Here is a 17724-nt window from a genome sequence, read left to right as displayed (position 1 = left end):
AAATACGTCTTTATGCTTTTAATAGGCTTATAAATGGCGTAGATTCTGATTGTTATATAACGTTACATATGCTTACAGAGTCACTCAAATAAATATTCAGTGACATTAAATCTGAAACTGTTTGTTCTTTACTTTTAGAACTAAATGCAGGCATAAACATGTTAACTTTCTTAATGTAATGCCCTGATATCCATGACACGACCAGTATAGACAATAAGATGTTTTGTTAAACCTAATCTTCATAATCAAAGCATCTCTGAGGTACAAAATTAATTAAAGGAAGTTAAATATCCCTTTTCTTGTCAACAGAATTGGTTTTTCTAAGGATTAAAGGATTAACTTTAGTGTTAAGTCCCTAAAGTGGTAAAATACTTTAATATTCATTGAAAACACAAAGCCAAGACTATTATAATGTTCCTTGAATTTATCTTAAACCCAGAAAATAAATCAGATGTTTTTTAGTTTAAAACTGCAAATTGTAATAATGAGTTTGATAAGTCTACAGGATTCCATACATGTGCCATCCGTTTACTTTATACTGCATTGTTATACAAATGACCCTGTTGTAATAGATCTAAAAACGTGAAATGAAGCAGCACAATGTGTGGTCAGATGGGATTTATAGAAGCTATTATTCACATTAGCATGGTGCTAGCGGTCCACTGTACGCTTATTATGTCACCTAAACTAAATATAAATTAAAACTCAGCGTCAACAGACTCAAAATGAAAATGAAATAATGGATATGTGTTACTTCCAGAGCTTAATATTTGGCAACCTTTACAAGTTTAAAGCATTTTTAAAGTCTTCATGTAACTTGTCATTTACTGCAGACTTGCTAAGCAACTTCTCTTATTGCAATAACTTTCTGTGAACAAAAGTTTAGACATTCTTGGAATGTACTTCACTGTTAACTATTGAATGCTTCACTTCTCTAAAATTTTCAAACGTGGCCCATGTTGATACAGTTTCTACTTGGTATGGAGCTTGTTTTAAGGGTTCTGCCTGCCATCATATTTTATTTTACATTATACATATTTTTAATATGACTTTGTTGTAGTACAAGTGGCATATACCCTGGCAAATTTTTCCTTAATTCAGAAGCAGTTTAATTCTACCTACTTTGATTTTTTTCATATTTTACTTAGTGAAAGCATAAAATTTGTTCAAGTGAAGACACGAGCAAATTAAGCAAGCCATTTAAACATTTATGTTATGTTTATTCACTGTTGTCTGCCCCTAATCACGCTTTTATGCCATTAATTAACTGTTTGAAACTATTGCATAATGTTTCATTTCATAATCAGTTGAAAATAAACAGAAGAGAAAAGCTATTCAGTGAAGTATGACAAGAAATCACACTGTTTCATGTACTTGTGTGTTTATAAATTATGTTATTTAAAGATGAACGGTAAGGTATTTCTTTAATGACTGGTGCACTTGTCTACAACTTTGAGAAAATGCACTGCACCAGTATCAGTAACTTGGTAGATATAAGACTGACAGTCACAAAACAAATCTACAAAGCTAAAACCATAACAAGAAGAAAAAAACAGAAAACATGCAAAACAAAATACACGGACACCAACAAAGCAGTCTATTAAACTATGAGGACTTCTTACACTGTTGTACCCCCATCCCCTTAACAATGGCAAATATCTCCAGCATCAAAATGAGATCTATAAAAATAAATATTCTCCCACTGTGAATTTTTATTTTTCTGCCAGTTCTTTACATTTTGAGATTGATGATGACTCCCTCAAATTTCCAACATTGTAAAGCACTCACTGCCGAATTATACAAAGTTTATTATCTATCAGAATTAGAAAGTGTATAATAATCATTGGGAGCAGTAATAAATATATTTACAGTATAAATAAATGTAGTACACAACACCGATACACATCCTTCGCAAAGAAATGACTCACAGCCACTGTTATGGGAGAATGTCTGTTATAGCCCTCTTCTTACCTCCTTGGCAAGACAAATGAAAAATGAGAGAACTGCAGTCAAACAGCTATTCCAAGATTCTGTCTGGATGGTTCATCATATACTGGAATCTACTATCCACTCACACAAAAGTATACTTATTCCAATCTTTAGCTCACTAACATCTGATTTCTCTTTGAGATGTTAGTAGGGATGGAGTTGGTGGCATGTTTACTTATTTCATAGAGGCAATCAGTAGACCATCAGTGACTTCTTACTCATGAAACTGATGGGTCACTAAGTTATCATACCATGCTTTCAACAAAATGACTGCAAGCATATTCATACAACTTTCAGAAAGCAATAATCAAATCACAGAGACTTAGCGGTTCTAAATAAAAATGGTTGTGAGAGATGACATATTTGAAATGGCATGTTCACTTCAGATGTCAACAAATAAAATCTTATTAATGGAAAAACTGGAGTTTTGTGTTTGTCTTGGAATAATATATTTAGAGAGATCTAGCAGGAAACTGAACTAGCAGCTCTTACTCCAAAGTACCTTAATGTAGTAGGACAGGTTATGTGGCAAACAATGCTAATAATGGTCTGAGTTGTTTAGAGAAATTGTTGCAAAAATGTAAGCATTTGAATAGTACTGGGAATGAATGGTGTCATATCCATTCAGAGTGGCAATGCATGATGATGTAGCATAGGCTTTCCAAAATCGGTTTGAGAAGTATTCATATTCTACTTACACCAAGTAGTCAGCTAGTAATTTATAGCACAAACTCTTGTGCATTGCTGACATCAGTGATTATCTGCTGTTGACTAGAATGCCAATATTTGTTTCTCAGGTCTTCTTTGACATTCGACTGAGAGAGAGGTTGGTCCCTTATGTGCTTCAGGCAAAGATGACTGCCAAGTTAATGAAAGGAGTCTCTGAATAACACTAGAGACAGGAAACACATTTGTTTGCTTTGAAAGGGAAAGAAGGGAGGGTGGAAATTCTATGTATCAAAGATGGCACTTTTGGTGGTAAGAATAAGATGAAAATAAACAAATAAATAAAGAGACATATGTTTATGTTTCTGTGTGTATGTTTGTGTATATATGTGTGTGTGCATGTTTGTAGGCTGCACAATTTTTTAAGTAGTCACTGGGGGCATCTGTAGTAGAAATAACTGATTCATTTATACAAAATGATCCAGAAAGTGAAAGATACATCACCAGAAATAACTTAATATTGGTTACTGACTTACTTTGCTTTTGAGGGAGCACAAGAACAATACTTGGCAAGGAAGCACATGTGCCATAAGACACCTAGCCATATGCACCTTTAATCAGCCTTACTTAGAAGTTCTTGTTACCTTTTAAAGCACTGTTTACCTCCCACATTGAGCAGAGCGTTACATAATATTCCTGGTGTAAATTTGCAACTATCCATCCAGTCATAAAGAGTAGCCTTAAAAATAGTCAAAGTAGTATTTGTTTGACCAGTAGTGGCAGCTTATTTCATAGGCTGGGAACACACTGTTAGAAGCCTATCCTTCCAGTGAGTTTTATTTACGTTTTGGTGGAGAGTTAGATTCCTAGACATGTTTTTTGCAGAGGCATTGGTTTTGTGAAGAAGTGTGAGGTCACAGGATTATGTCATTCGTGGCTCAAAAAGCAAGATACAGGTTATGTTGTCAAAGCAGCTGATAAACTTCTGAGTATGAGGACAGCCATGTTAATCATTTAGGACAGTTGAAAGATTTCAGACTTTTAATTTCCTTGGCTGAGTATCTTTGCGGCCTTTTCAGTTGAGTGATATTCTTGGATTAGTACATGCCAACAAGGGCACTGTGTTAGATAATGGTCAATATATTCCCTTGGTAGCTAACTGGGACAAACAGGGGATTTCCTAACTATGGAAAGTTTGACGTGTAGTGTAACTTATTGCATTCTCCAGAAAGTCTTGTTTATATGTTTTTATAGATTTCCTTTAGGGTTACCACCTGTCCCACTTTGCGAGGGACAGTCCCTCTTTGGGCAGTTGTGTCCTGCAAAAAAATTGAAGAAATGGCAAATGTCCTGAGATTTTTAGTACAAAAATTTTCCTAAATTTTCCTTAATAGTTGCATAAAACAGTTATTTTCTATCTGAAACACCTACATTTTATAAGAAACAGAATAGGCAACTATAATGCTTCAAGAATAATCTTTTATTTGGGCAAAAAACTGAAGTTTTGTCCTTTGTACTGGCCGCGGGTATGTTTTGCCCTGCAAAATCTGATGTTTCTACAAAAAATGTCCCACTTTGGGCAAATGAAAAGGTGGCAACCCTAATTTCCTTCCCTATTGTGGGTGTTTATACTTTTATGTGGAATTGGTGGTCTTTTATGGTTCAAAAAGTGACACACGAGTCACATTGGAGCAGCTTGCAGACTACTAAGTATAAACAGAGTCATGTCAAACTATCAGGGCTGTTGAGGGATTTGAGGCCTTTAACTTTCTGGGTTAGAAATATTTTGGGCCTTTCCACTGAGTGATATGTTTAGAATTCTACACGCTGCATTCTGCGATGGGTGTAATAAGGGAAGAGTGCAGCGATAAGATGACTTCTTTGGATCTTGAAATAATCTCTTGCAAATTAAGTTTGCCAGACAGAAAGATTTCCTGAATGTGATGGAAACATGATGATCAAATGAGACATTGGTCCACATAAGAACCCAAGACTGAAACATGATGATCAAATGAGAGTGGTCCACATAAGAACTCAAGACTAGCTGAAGAGGATGCCATTAGTAAGATATGAAGTGGAAGCAGCTTTTTGTTGCCAAAAGCTACTACACTGCTCTTTTTTTAGATTTGGATTTAGACTATTTTCAGCAGACCAGGTATGTGTATATTCCATTATTTGATAGAACTATTTGGTATCTGAGAATGAATGTATAATAGTAATATGTTTGCAGTCATCAGCAAACCTGGTCACCCTAATTCTGAGCTATTGGTTTTGATGTCTGCAAAAGAAATGCCAAACAGGAGAGGCCCCATCACTGATCCTTGTGGTATGCCATTAGTTAATTTTTTTGCATTCTCTAAGAGCACTAGCAACTTCCAAAATTTGGGATCTAGGGGATAACCAGTTTGCAATCTTTCAGACAGCGAAGGGGTTTAAATAAAGTTTGTCTAAGTTTTTAGTAATACCATCATGAAGCATAGTGTTAAAAGCATTGGGCAGGTCAAGATAAGACCCATCCTTCACAAAAAAAAAAAAAAAAACACTTTCGTGTCCAGATCAGACAAATTGCCTGCATCTGCAGAATCTTTTTAAAATAAATATTTATTAATTCAACATATTTAAAATACGTACACAGAAAGGAAGAAATTCAGTATCACATACTGTTAGACAAAGTCAGGAATACATTGAATCATTGAGGTAATCTTATACAATTAACACATAAAGAGTCTTGGTATTTCAGTAGCAACACTTCAAGACCATTCCAACCACTAAAAGTCTTATTATGATTTATAGGTCTTATTCTGATCACTTCTTTTTCAGTTTTATATAGCATTGCTGTTAAATTTAAAATTATTTAAATGTAGGAACTGAGTTCAATTTCCAATTTTTTTGGTAATAACTTTTCTATATACTGTCAGGAGACTCCATAACATTTCTTTGGTGTTTACAGATAAAGAAAGTGGAACATTTATTAGTATTACCAATCTAGTTAAAGAACAATTATCAGACTGTAACCCTTTAAAAAACATACTTATCTCTTCCCAATATACATTTTAGCCAGATTCAATGTACCCTACATGGTCTGTTTACATGCGCACATGGTAGCGCACTGTTTTAAATTCAGTATGTGGCTCTATACGGTGTGTAGAGCTGTATAAACAAGATAAACACCATGCCATGCTAATTACAGCATAAACAGTGGAATTGTATGCTAATCAACCAATCCAAGATGGAGCAGCTATAAAGCAATCCTGTAGATTCAGTGCTAGCTTTCCCTATGAATTCCAGTACCTACTAGAATACAGCTACAGAAAGAAGTCTACACAGAAAGAATGTTAGGGGCTGCTGTTGCTTTAATTCATGGTATGTGCAGCAAGCTGAAGTCCGTGCTTCTGCAGTTGCTAATAGACCATGGCCAAAAAGGAGAAGAGTTTTCAGACACCAATTAATTCATCACAATTTGCATGACATGGAAATTGTAGACCACAACAGGGTAGATAGAGATACACTACAGGAACTCTACAATCTCTGTTGTCCTCAACTCAGACTCAGGGCAAACCAATGGGAACCCATACCAGGGGAGACAAAGGTATGTGTAGCACTTAGAGTTTTAGCTGCAGGAACTTTTCAGAGACCAACAAGAGACATACTGGGAGGAGGTCACATGCATCAGCATCCAGGATTCTCCATCATTTCCAGAATGCTATGCTCAAACATGCCAGTGACCACAACATATGCTTTCCCTGTACTCCTGAGGACAAGGCCACAAATATGCAGGAGGTCTACCCTGTAGCACATTACCCTGAAGTACTGGGTGCCGAAGATTGTACACATATAGAAATTAAGGAACCACCCAAGGAAAAGGGAAGGCTCTACATAAATAGAAAGGACTTCCACTCTCTTAACTGCCAAGTCATGTGTAGTGCCATATGAATTATCTTGAATGTGTGTGCTGGCAACCCAGGCAGTTACCATGATTTGCATGTCTGGCACGCCTCCCAACTGTATCAGATGTTCACTAGGGGGGATATCCCATAAGGTCATTTACTGGGGGGTGCAGGTTATACACTGGAACTGTGGCTGATGACACCCATCAGAAATGTGCACACACATGCTGATGAATGCCATAATGAGGTACATGGACAAACCAGAAATATCATAAATCATGTGTTTGGGCTGCTGAAGACCCGGCTCCAGTGCCTAGATACATCTGGAGGAGCCCTGCAGTACAATCCATGTACATATACTGAAATATTCACTGTATGCGCCATAATACACAACATCATCCCGAGGAAACAGCTTCAGCAGAATCAACAATGAGAAGGGGCACACATCCCACCACCAATGGTAAAGTCACCACAGCCACAAGGAGGTGAGGAGTCAGAGGGGGAACCAGCAGCTGCTGTGATTGTAGGCAGACATAGGTGTGCTCAATATGCTCTCAAATTGGCTAAGAGGCAACACACAGCACACTCACTCAACACCTAAGGGGCTAAAACCTTCCTCCTATACGCATACTTATAGTAACATTGATGCCAGGCGACACTCACAACCTTTACTTACCCATGTAATGGCTGTGTACTGATAGCATCAGACAGATTCAGCCCTGAACTAAAATTGTTGCAACTGCCGGATTTACAAAGTAAGTGTTGAATCTGGAGTGTATCGTGTAATAATACAAATGAATGGCATATTATTGCATATTGTTATTTGGTAATGTAAGCAAGAAAAAGTGGGTGATTTGTACAGAAATGACTTTAGCATGTAACAGCAGAGACTTAGCTGACTGTATCTATCCTGTTTCAAGTAGCAGCCTTCAGGCATCAAAGATTCATGGTCCTTAAATGTCCTCAGTTTAGCACCATGCTTTTGTACTGTAAAATCATTAAAGAAAGACGTTAGAAAGTAATGGGACACGTCAGTTTCTGACTTCAATACTGATGCAAAAACATTTTGATTCTATCAACTGTCACTTTCTAAGTACAAAATATGTCAAAGATACAATAAGATAAAATAAACGACAAAACTGTGTACTATGTAAACTTGAAAATAATAAAAGTGCCACACCAGAAAAGTCACAGACAGATGTTTATTCACCACAGTTTTAATGCTTTCATTCCAAAACACAGGAAATTAATCAGAAACTATAACAGAGTAGCTTCCTTCTTTTTAAAAACTCAGAATGAGGCGCCATACCTGCACCAGCAATATTTAAAGAAACATGCACTTATAAATATACACCTAAACATAGCAATAGAAGTACACACTCAAAAAAATAATTGCATAAAATATACTTGCATGAAATGTGTTGCATAAAATAAATATATGTCAATAAATATTCCTTCAAATAGTTTATCTGTAAACATTTTTAAAAGCTTTCATAGGAATAAAATGGACAAATTTGGTGGATGTCATAAAAACTATTCTGTCATGAAATGCACACACAGGAAGCAGACAAAACACCTGCAAGCTTTAAAAGTATAAAGGTAAAAAAAGAATCCATTGTTGCAATTTTTGCTTTCCATTGTGCAACACCACTAAGCAACATTGTGCAGTGGTTAGCAATGATCCTCAACACCTGCAGCCATTGAAAATCTGCAGACAAGATGCAGACAGTCAATAACTGAAAAATGGATACTTTCAATTAATTCTGTTGGGCACCATGCAAACACGCTAAGTGGCTTTGTGCAGTGGTTAAAACACAGAACTTAAGAATGGCTAGGAAATTATGGAACTGTCATGTAACTACTCCTGTGGCAGCAGGTGTAAGTGTAGAGCTGCAATGCAGTAGGTCCTGGGTTCAAATGCAGGGAGTGCAGCATGTTTTGAAAGTTGTGACAGTCCAGTTTATAGCAACGAACAGAAAAATATACAAGTGTTATTTCAACATTCTTGTGGCAATACATGTATGTCTAAGACTGCAATACACATGGTCTTGGGTTCTAATACAGGACATTCCAGACATTTTTACTGTTGCTCCATTTCCCATTATATTCAATCTCACTTATAACATTTTAGATAGTGGAGCTGATATGAATTATATGTATGTGGGATAAGACACCCTTACTGAGTCTTCAGATGTATAACTGAGGGTATACTGTCTACTATATTTTTGTAAGTATAATTCTGCTATCTGGACTTGGATGGCTTTCACAATTAAATAAGACACATACACAGTTGAATCTATATACAAGAACCCTATCAGGTCACACACATACATGTTTAACACCTTTAACTGTCAGATGTATTTTGGAATGATTCATAACTAAGTCTGAGCAGCACTTCTTTTGTGGCAAAGATGGAAACTGACCACTGTGGATAAAAATATTTTGTCCCCTATGCCAAGGTTTGAATCCCACACTTTAAAAATCAATTTTATCAGTGTATAAACCAAACAAAATGTGTCAGGTCATGAAATGTATGCCCCCAGTGTGTGTCTGCAAATTTAACTCACCTAACAATTATCTTCTAATTTTCAAAATATATTTTCAAGTTACTGCAGCAGACACTGCACAAACTAAGTCAAGTATCAGATTAACCTTCCAATTTAAAATATTTATTTCATCCCTGCTTGGCACTGCTGCTCTCTGCTTAACATTGCACAAACATGGTTGGTATCATTGCTCAGGACTGCCAGTAAATGCAATAACAGGAATTGGTGGGAAATGATTAGTTGCCATTTCTCAATTTCTGGTATTAGGCATGTCTGGTGTTAGAGGGAAGGTGCCCAGTTTAGGGTACAGAGCTAGGATGTTCAGTAGTCCATGATATTTATTGGACTACTGGTTAATTGCCACAGCCAAAGGCTTCTGCAGGGGAACTATTCTGGCTCCCAGTAGAAGTCTGAGGCTTGGAGTAGTTTGACTCAGGCTCTATCCAGTGTGACTTGCATCCCACCACTAGAGAACAGTGTACACACCATTTCAATGACCTAGAATAGCACAAGAGGGATACGCTCAAGCAGTGGTTGACTGAATTACAAATTGATGACATCCCACAGTTGTATAAATATGCTAATAAAAGAGTATTTTTAATGCATAGAAAGCTAAATATAGGCACGACTGGGATGCATAATGCTCTTCTGTTCTTTTCTGTTCTTTCCACAGCTAATGATGAAATAGAGTTTAATAACCACGCTCATGCTGATCAATGGGAGAGACTGATTGAAGCAAGTGATATGTATGCAGTACAAGAGAAGTATTAGTGTAGCTTTAAACGTTAAAAATGGATATTTGGGATTTCTGTACAATAGTACCAAATTGAGTATGCATATCCTAACTTTAAAAGCCAGTTTGTATGCATTAGTCCATAGCACAAATTAACTTTAGGAGTCAAGGGTAATACTAGTCAGAGGTTGTGGTTTCCAATACCATGAGTAACAATTATACAATACTGCATTTCTTTAACAATATTACATAAACTAAACTCTATACAAGTGGCATAAATACCCTGATGTTAACTTTAGTCGCTTATAATTGGCCCAAGCATATGTGCAATATATTCACATTTCAAGGATTACTTTGAGCATTCTGTAGTTATAGTTTGTAGCTTTTAGGATGTATACTTAAATGTAGCACTTCAGATAAAATAGTTTTATAATTGTGATAATGCATTGTATGTTGCATATGATGGTACTAAGTTTAACTCTTTTTTTCCTCTCACCCCAACCCTTATTTCTTTTTTTATTTTGTATTATGTGTTGTCAAAATGTCTCCATGTCATCTATCTGTAACAAATCACTAAATGCTTCACAGCACAGCAAAGTAGGCCAGCCTCAGTGGGTCAGCCTGCCCCTGCTTCACCATGCAGCACTGATGCCCAGCACATCTGGGACACAACCTGGCAACACAGCTTCTGCTGCCCCTGCACTACCTGCACCCTCAGGTAGCACTGCCCTGGCAGCTGGTGCTGTGGTACCCACCGGGAGTAGTGACAGAGGTGGGGATTTCATCACCTGCAAGATGCCAGGGTTGGTGCTTAGGGTTGTGCACCACAGCATTGATGTGCACCTATGCCGGATGGAGATGCTGCTCTCCCTCATGATCTGCAAAAGGAGAAGATATCAAGCACTCCAGCTGGTAGCAGAGTAAGGGGACAGTGATGACAGTCCAGTGGGTGAGGACCAGATTCTCACTGCGTCCATGTTCATAGGTTCATAGGTAGGTACTAGGCTATTGGCCCAAGGGCTTAAGTAAGCCTAGCCAACAAGGTTCCCTGGCTTACACTACCCAAGAAAGTTATTTTCTTGTGCCCCTGTCGAGCAGAGCCACAGAAGTGATCCCTGGGTGTATTTCCTATTTCACATCCACTCATCAAGATTATTCTTGAAGAGTGCTAATGAGGAACTTTGCTTGACATAGATGGGTAGTTTGTTCCAGAATATGGTAAGTCTCTGGGACAGGAAACTATCCCTCCAACATGTCCTGTTTATTGTGGTGACAAGATTTGGATCCCTAGAGCGTGTAGCTCAGAGGGATTGGGATTTCTTTAGGTGTAGCATGTCCAACAGGTCTGGGATTGACATAGCTTTATATGTTAGGCAGAGATCACCTCAGAGTAGGTGATATGCTACAGAGTAAAGCTGGAATTTTTTGAGACAGTCAGGGCATCTGTTTGAGGCCAGTAATCCTCTTTGTGAGGTACTTCTGTGGCCTTTCCAGTTGCTGCAGAAGTCTTGTTAGGTGCATTTCAAAAGGGGCATTGTACTCTATAATGGGTCTAATGAGTGTCAAGTAGAGGAGGACAATGACCTATTTTTTCCTGGATGAGAACCCTTTTGTGATGAGGTGTGCTATGTAGAAGGATTTCCTGACTACTGTGGTGATGTGATTACCAAAGGAGAGACTACTGTCCACCTGGGTCCTAAGGTCTCTTATCACACATTCTGCATTATGTAGACTGCTGCCTATGTGGTAGTTCATGGGTACAGAGATTTTACCAAAGGGGATGACAGTGCACTTTTTGGCATTGAGCTTGAGGCCATGGCTCTGACACCAGGCATCTGTCTCACTGAGGCCCTTCTCTAGAATGTCCACATCATTGGGGGACTAGACTATGGCTCCTAGTTTGCAGTCATCTGTGAACTTCATTAGCCAAAGGCCTTCTGTGTTAGCCTGTACTTCAGAGAAGTAGATACTAAACAGGAGAGGTCCCAGGACTGAACCCTGTGGTACTTCACTTGTCACTGGTTTGAAGTCAGATTTGGAGTCTGCAACTTTTACAGTGTGGGTTCTGTCAGTGAGCCAGCTGGAAACCCATCTTGTGATGTAGGGATTTATACCTAGTTTAGAGAGTTTAGCTATAATTCCAGAATGGGGGATGATGTTGAAAGCCTTGGCGAGGTCAAGATATGCTGTGTGAACCACATTACCCTTGTCTATGGCTTTGGTGACTGCCTCAAAGAAGTCAATCAGGTTCAGGAGGCATGATCTGCCTTTCACAAACCAGAACTGGGTGGGGTCCAGAGTTTGGAGGTTACCAATGTCTTTGTTTATGAGTTCCATGATGATATGTTCCATGGCCTTACCAGGCTCGTCAGGCTAATAGGGCAATAGTTCTCAGGATCAGTGGTGGCTCCCCCTTTTTGGAGTGTGATAACTGTTGCTGTACACCATTCAGTGGTCAGAAAGCCTGATGTGAGGCTATAATTTAACATGGTGTTTAGGTGGGGAGCCAGTTCGTTCTGACGTTCATGTATAACGCAGCCTGGAATGTTGCCTGTTCCCATGGATGCTGTGTTTTTGGCTTTAGAGAGTGCAGCTTTTACCTGTGTAGTTGTGATTACAAGGACTCTGCATCCTTCCTGTATAGATATGGGCCTTTTAGGGGGTGAGAGGGGGGTAAAGTTAGCACTAAACCTATCTGCCAGGATGTTGGCAATATCAGTTGGTTCTGTACGTTTCATGCTGTTGTGCTGTAACTCAGAGCAGATCTGGGTGTTGCCATTAAGATTCTTGACATAGCTATAGAATGCTTTGTAGTTGTCCCTAGAATCAGTGGTGATTTTGTTTTCATAGCTAGCTTTGAAGGATCTTATAAGGGATCTTAGTTTCTTACTGAAGCTGAACAGAGAGCTCCTCCACTTATGGGATTTTACTCTCTTTTGCAACAGTTTCTTCCTTCTGTTGTAGAGTTTGTTTATGGCAGGGGACCACCAAATTGGCTTACATTTTTTGGAGGGTAGCTTCTTGGTTCTGTTTTTGATAGCATGATCCATGCACTCATGTAAGTGCTTATAGAGTGCATTTGTGTAGGATTCAGCAGTCATAACTGTATTGTCCATGGGTGTCATGAAGTTCACCACTTCTGTCTTGTCTTAAGAAGCATGAAGTTATCTTTGGAGAAATTGTTTACCATGGTTTTCTTAATAGGGGGGCTGGGGGTAGGATGTGGATATCTAGGGTGATTAGCTTATGGTCGTATCTGACTAAAAAGGAGTTGACTTCAGGTTAATGGTGGGGTAGTTGAAATTGCCCATTATTAGAGTGTTTGGTTGAACCCTAATATTTTCCAGTATATCAAGAAAAGAGGAGTGGGAATCCTGGGGCATGGTGGGGGATCTGTAGCAAGCTACAATTTGGTTTGCAGTTTTTCCCAGAGTTAGTTGCACTTGGATAACCTTGGATGCATTATGCTGAGTAACTAGCCTGGAGGTGTGGATATCCTTAATGAAAATGGACACTCCTCTGCCTTTGGGTTTTCCGGTCCAGGTTAGATGGCCGAAAAGTGTGGTATGTCTTATAGCCTGGTAATGCAGGGGTACTCTCTGGAGCCTTGAACCAGGTCTCAGTCACTACATAAATATTGATGTTCTCCATTTTAAGGAGTGCCTCAAGGGAGTGCATTTTAAGATTTAGACTTCTAGCATTGAGTAGCATTACCCTCAGTTTTTGCTTGCTTGTTCCTGTTATGGAGGTGAATTTGCCATTTGAACCTTGCCTAAAAAAGGCACTATAGGGGCGGCAACAGCCTTAGCCAGTATCCAGAATCCCAGGGGTGACAGGTGCAGGCCATCTCTGGCAAAGCATTGTTGTCTGTTGACCATGTCATCCCAGGTAGACAGATACTGGATCCCCCTTAGAATGACACCAGAAGCTTAGTCAATTGTTGAAGTCAATCATGTTTTCCTTGTACTGCAATATCATTCTAGATGATGGCAGGATGCTACTCATGGCTAGGGTCATACCTGCCTGAGCTACAAGAGCAGAGAGCTCTTCCATGTCTCTTTTCATGTAGTCCAAAGAGGTACATCTCAGGTCATTCACACCAACATGGACAATGACAGAGTCATATTTGTACTTGTTGTGGAGTGACCTGAGTGTGTGGGTCACATGGCAGATGCTGGCACCCAACAGGCAGCTGACAGCAACCCTATCCTTGTTTAGCCTGGTGAGTGGGACATCGGTGTGCCTGACTATAGAGTCACCTATGATTAGTGTGTTGTTTACGTTGTTTTGCCTTATGGGTTGTGTTTGAGTGGCATACTGAGTCTGTGGGCTATGTGTCATTTGGGTTGTTTTGGGGGGTGGAGGTTGCTTGCATTTCTGCTTTGGAGGTCTCTGTTGCTTGAGCAGATTATTACTGAGAGCCTCCATGAATGTTTTTGTGTTTCTATTTGTGGATTTTGGTGGTGTAGGTTTAGTGGGACTTTGTGATGAGTGTGGTGTGGTGTAAGTGTTTATCTTCTCCTCTTGACTGTCAAGTTCAGTTTTGGTTGGAGAGAGCTTTACCTCCAGTTTGGCTAGATAACTGCATCTCTCACAGGTTGTAGTGATGGGTGGTAGGAGGAGGGGGTTGTCTGTGTACATGAGGCAATTGCTACATTGCTCCAAGATGCCCAGATTCATCAGATAGACAGGAGAGAACACTGGGAGCTGACCCTTGGACATGCCCAAATAAAAAAATATTTTCCTCTAGACAAGTGAGGAAAGTGAGTACAAGAGCTGTTTTTCTCTAAGCAAGTGAGGAAAGTAAGTACAAAAACTGTTTTCCTCTAGGTAATGAGGAAGGTGGAATGCTGTATTAATTTGTAGCTTATTTAGTGCTTACAACAAGTTCTGAACAAGTGCTGAGCATGAATTAGCAAAGTGCTAAAACTAAGAATCTCTATCTGAACTAGACTAGTTACAGGAAAGAAACAAGTGCAAATGCAGGCTTTTAAATCAGAAAGTTGAGAGAGATGGAAAAATTGCCCAGCCAATAACTACAATTTCTGTGACAGAAACCACTCCTTATGTGGTAGATAGGTTACCTAGTGCGTACCACTCCCACTGATAAGCTAGCAGGCTTCCCTCCAACACAGAAAGGCTTGGGGGATGCAGGAGCTTACAAACAGTCCTGGATACAGCAAATCTGTATCTGGACTAGACTAGTTACAGGAAAGGCAGGAAACAAGTATAATTTTTTTTTTGTTACAGTTAAGCAGAACACAGGGAGATTATAGCAAAGTTTTTTTTCTTTGTTTGTAAAGGAAAGGGAGAGAGGAGAAGCAGAAGATAATTCAAGGTTAGGAACTAAGTGGATTGGACTTCTCACATATTCTCTCTCCATTAAGTAGAAAGAGATAATGACACTAGACTGGGAGGAGTGTCCCAGATCAAATTTACAGTAGGGGCGGGCAACTGAATAACCACCAAGTATAACACCAAGACACCAACAGGGAAGGAGGGTGGGGAAAATACTACAGCTACTAGCCTACACTCTTTTAGACAGTAAACACTACAGAAATGTTTATCAGAGCAGAAGAACAGCAGTGCACCACAAAATGAAAGTTTTTAAACAGATAAAGGAGCAAGGAGACTCTACAGAATGCTTTTAACTGCAAACAAATCAGTTATATGATGCATTCATTGGCAGGAAATCAGAGCAAACAAACAGGTGCTTAAGAAGTAGAGAAAATTTTCCATTAATACCTTACAGACAGTGAAACTAGCTAAAAAGCTTTACAAACAGTGAGACAGTAAAAACCTTATTCATCAGTCCCTGTAAGGCAGACCGTTTTAGTTTAACCATGCAGATTAGTTAATAGCAATAAAATACAATAAAAAGTATGCAGCAGGCAATAAAAAGTGCTATATATAAATTGCTGGAAGCAATAACTAGTAAAAGTAAGCAACAAAACAGGATACTTATTGTTATATATCTCAGATCAGAGTTGTAGTCAATGCCCCTCCTCCACTCGGCTCAGTGTGTATAGACAGAAATCCTCTCAAAGTTAGGGCTTAAATACCAGAAGATACAACCTTAAACAACTTTTTAAAAAATAGCTCAAAAGAATCAATGAGTGTTTACTCCAAGCCCTAGACCATCCAACCGCCACCACCCAGCAGCCAATCAACACAATCCTACCACAAAGGTAAAAATAGGCTTCTGCTAATTCAAGATGGCCTGGTCATGTGCTCAGAACAACCACTGCAAAAACAAACAGGCCCAGAGACAGCAAATCTGAACTGGGACATTATTACAGCTACTAGCCTATACTCTTTTAGACAGTAACCACTACAGAAATGTTTATCAGAGCAGAAGAACAGCAGTGAGCCACAAAATTAATGTTTTTAAACAGATAAAGGAGCAAGGAGACTCTACAGAATGCTTTTAACTGCAAACAAATCAGTTATATGATACACTCCTTGGCAGGTAATCAGAACAAACAGGTGCTTAACAAGTAGAGAAAATTTCCCATTAATACCTCTCACACAATGAAACTAGCTAAAAAGCTCTACAAATAGTGTGACAGTAAAAACCTTATTTATCAGGCCCTGTAAGGCAAACAATTTTAGTTTAACCGTGCAGATTAGTTAATTGCAATAAAATATAGTAAAAAGTATGCATCAGGCAATAAAAAGTGCTATATATAAATTGCTAGAAACAATAACTAGTAAAAATAAGCAAAAAAAAAACAGGATACTTATTGTTATATATCTCAGATCAGAATTGTAGTCAATGCCCCTCTTCCACTGGGCTCAATGTGTATAGACAGAAATCCTCTCAAAGTTAGGGCTTAAATACCAGAAGATACAACCTTAAACAACTTTTTAAAAAAAAGCTCAAAAGAACCAATGAGTGCTTACTCCAAGCCCTAGACCATCCAACCCCCAAAAGCCAGCAACCAGTTAACACAATCTTACCACGAAGGTAAAGAAAGGCTTCTGTTTGATGGACATGTGCCTGGATATCCCCTTCTTCGCCCTAATCATGATGTCCCTCACCATTTTGTGTCCCTTACCATCCCTGTGTCTTGTCTTGTTTTTTCTTGTCTGTTTGTATTTGCTTCCTCACCTACTCAAGTTACCTGACCCAGAAATACCAACGTTCCTTACTCAGCATTCCTCTCTTACTGAATTTAAAAAAATGGACACCTGTCCCACAAAAAAAAAGTACCATCCCATACGTAGCTCTCCATTTCACACACATGTCTTCTTGACACACTTGATTTGGTCCAGTTGGCTATACACCATGATTACATTGTTATCACCCTTCTTTCTGGAGATGACAGTCAACATTCAGGTAATATTCTGCACATATTTTTACTTCACACTTTTGAAGAAATGGATCACTATGGTACTTTCCTACCACCCTCCTGTACATTTTTGTATTGCTTTCCATTTGTTCTTCCCCCTGCTTGCTCCCAATTTCATCACTATCATATCTACCCCATTTTAACATCTATAATCTGGTCAAACAATAAAATCACACATAACACACATAAGAAAAAAAAAAGGAATGGATCTCTTCACTGTTTGGCTTCCATGTTTGCATGGAGTTTGACATTGCACACCAATGTCAAGTGATGGTGAGCAGCTCTACAATGCTGTGCTTATGGCAGAGCAATGCTCCTTAACTCAGTCGCACTAGGTCAACAAACAGTAACACACGCTTAATGTACTATAGAGAATAATGTCATTGCATTATCACTGTTTATTTCAAAGTATTAAATACATCTAGATTCAAATGCAGTATAATCTAGTCTCAAAAACAAATGTGTCAATGCATATACACCTGCTCCCACAGAGTCAGTTAAGCAGCAGGTGTGTTTCATACACTCAACACTAACTCTGAGAATTTTAGCAA

The sequence above is a fragment of the Protopterus annectens genome, chromosome 6.part0 (genome assembly GCF_019279795.1).
Source record: "Protopterus annectens isolate FY-2018-M chromosome 6.part0, PAN1.0, whole genome shotgun sequence".
Taxonomy (NCBI): Eukaryota; Metazoa; Chordata; order Ceratodontiformes; family Protopteridae; genus Protopterus; species Protopterus annectens.
The sequence above is the reverse complement of the archived record's forward strand: the minus strand, read 5'-3'. Positions refer to the sequence as shown.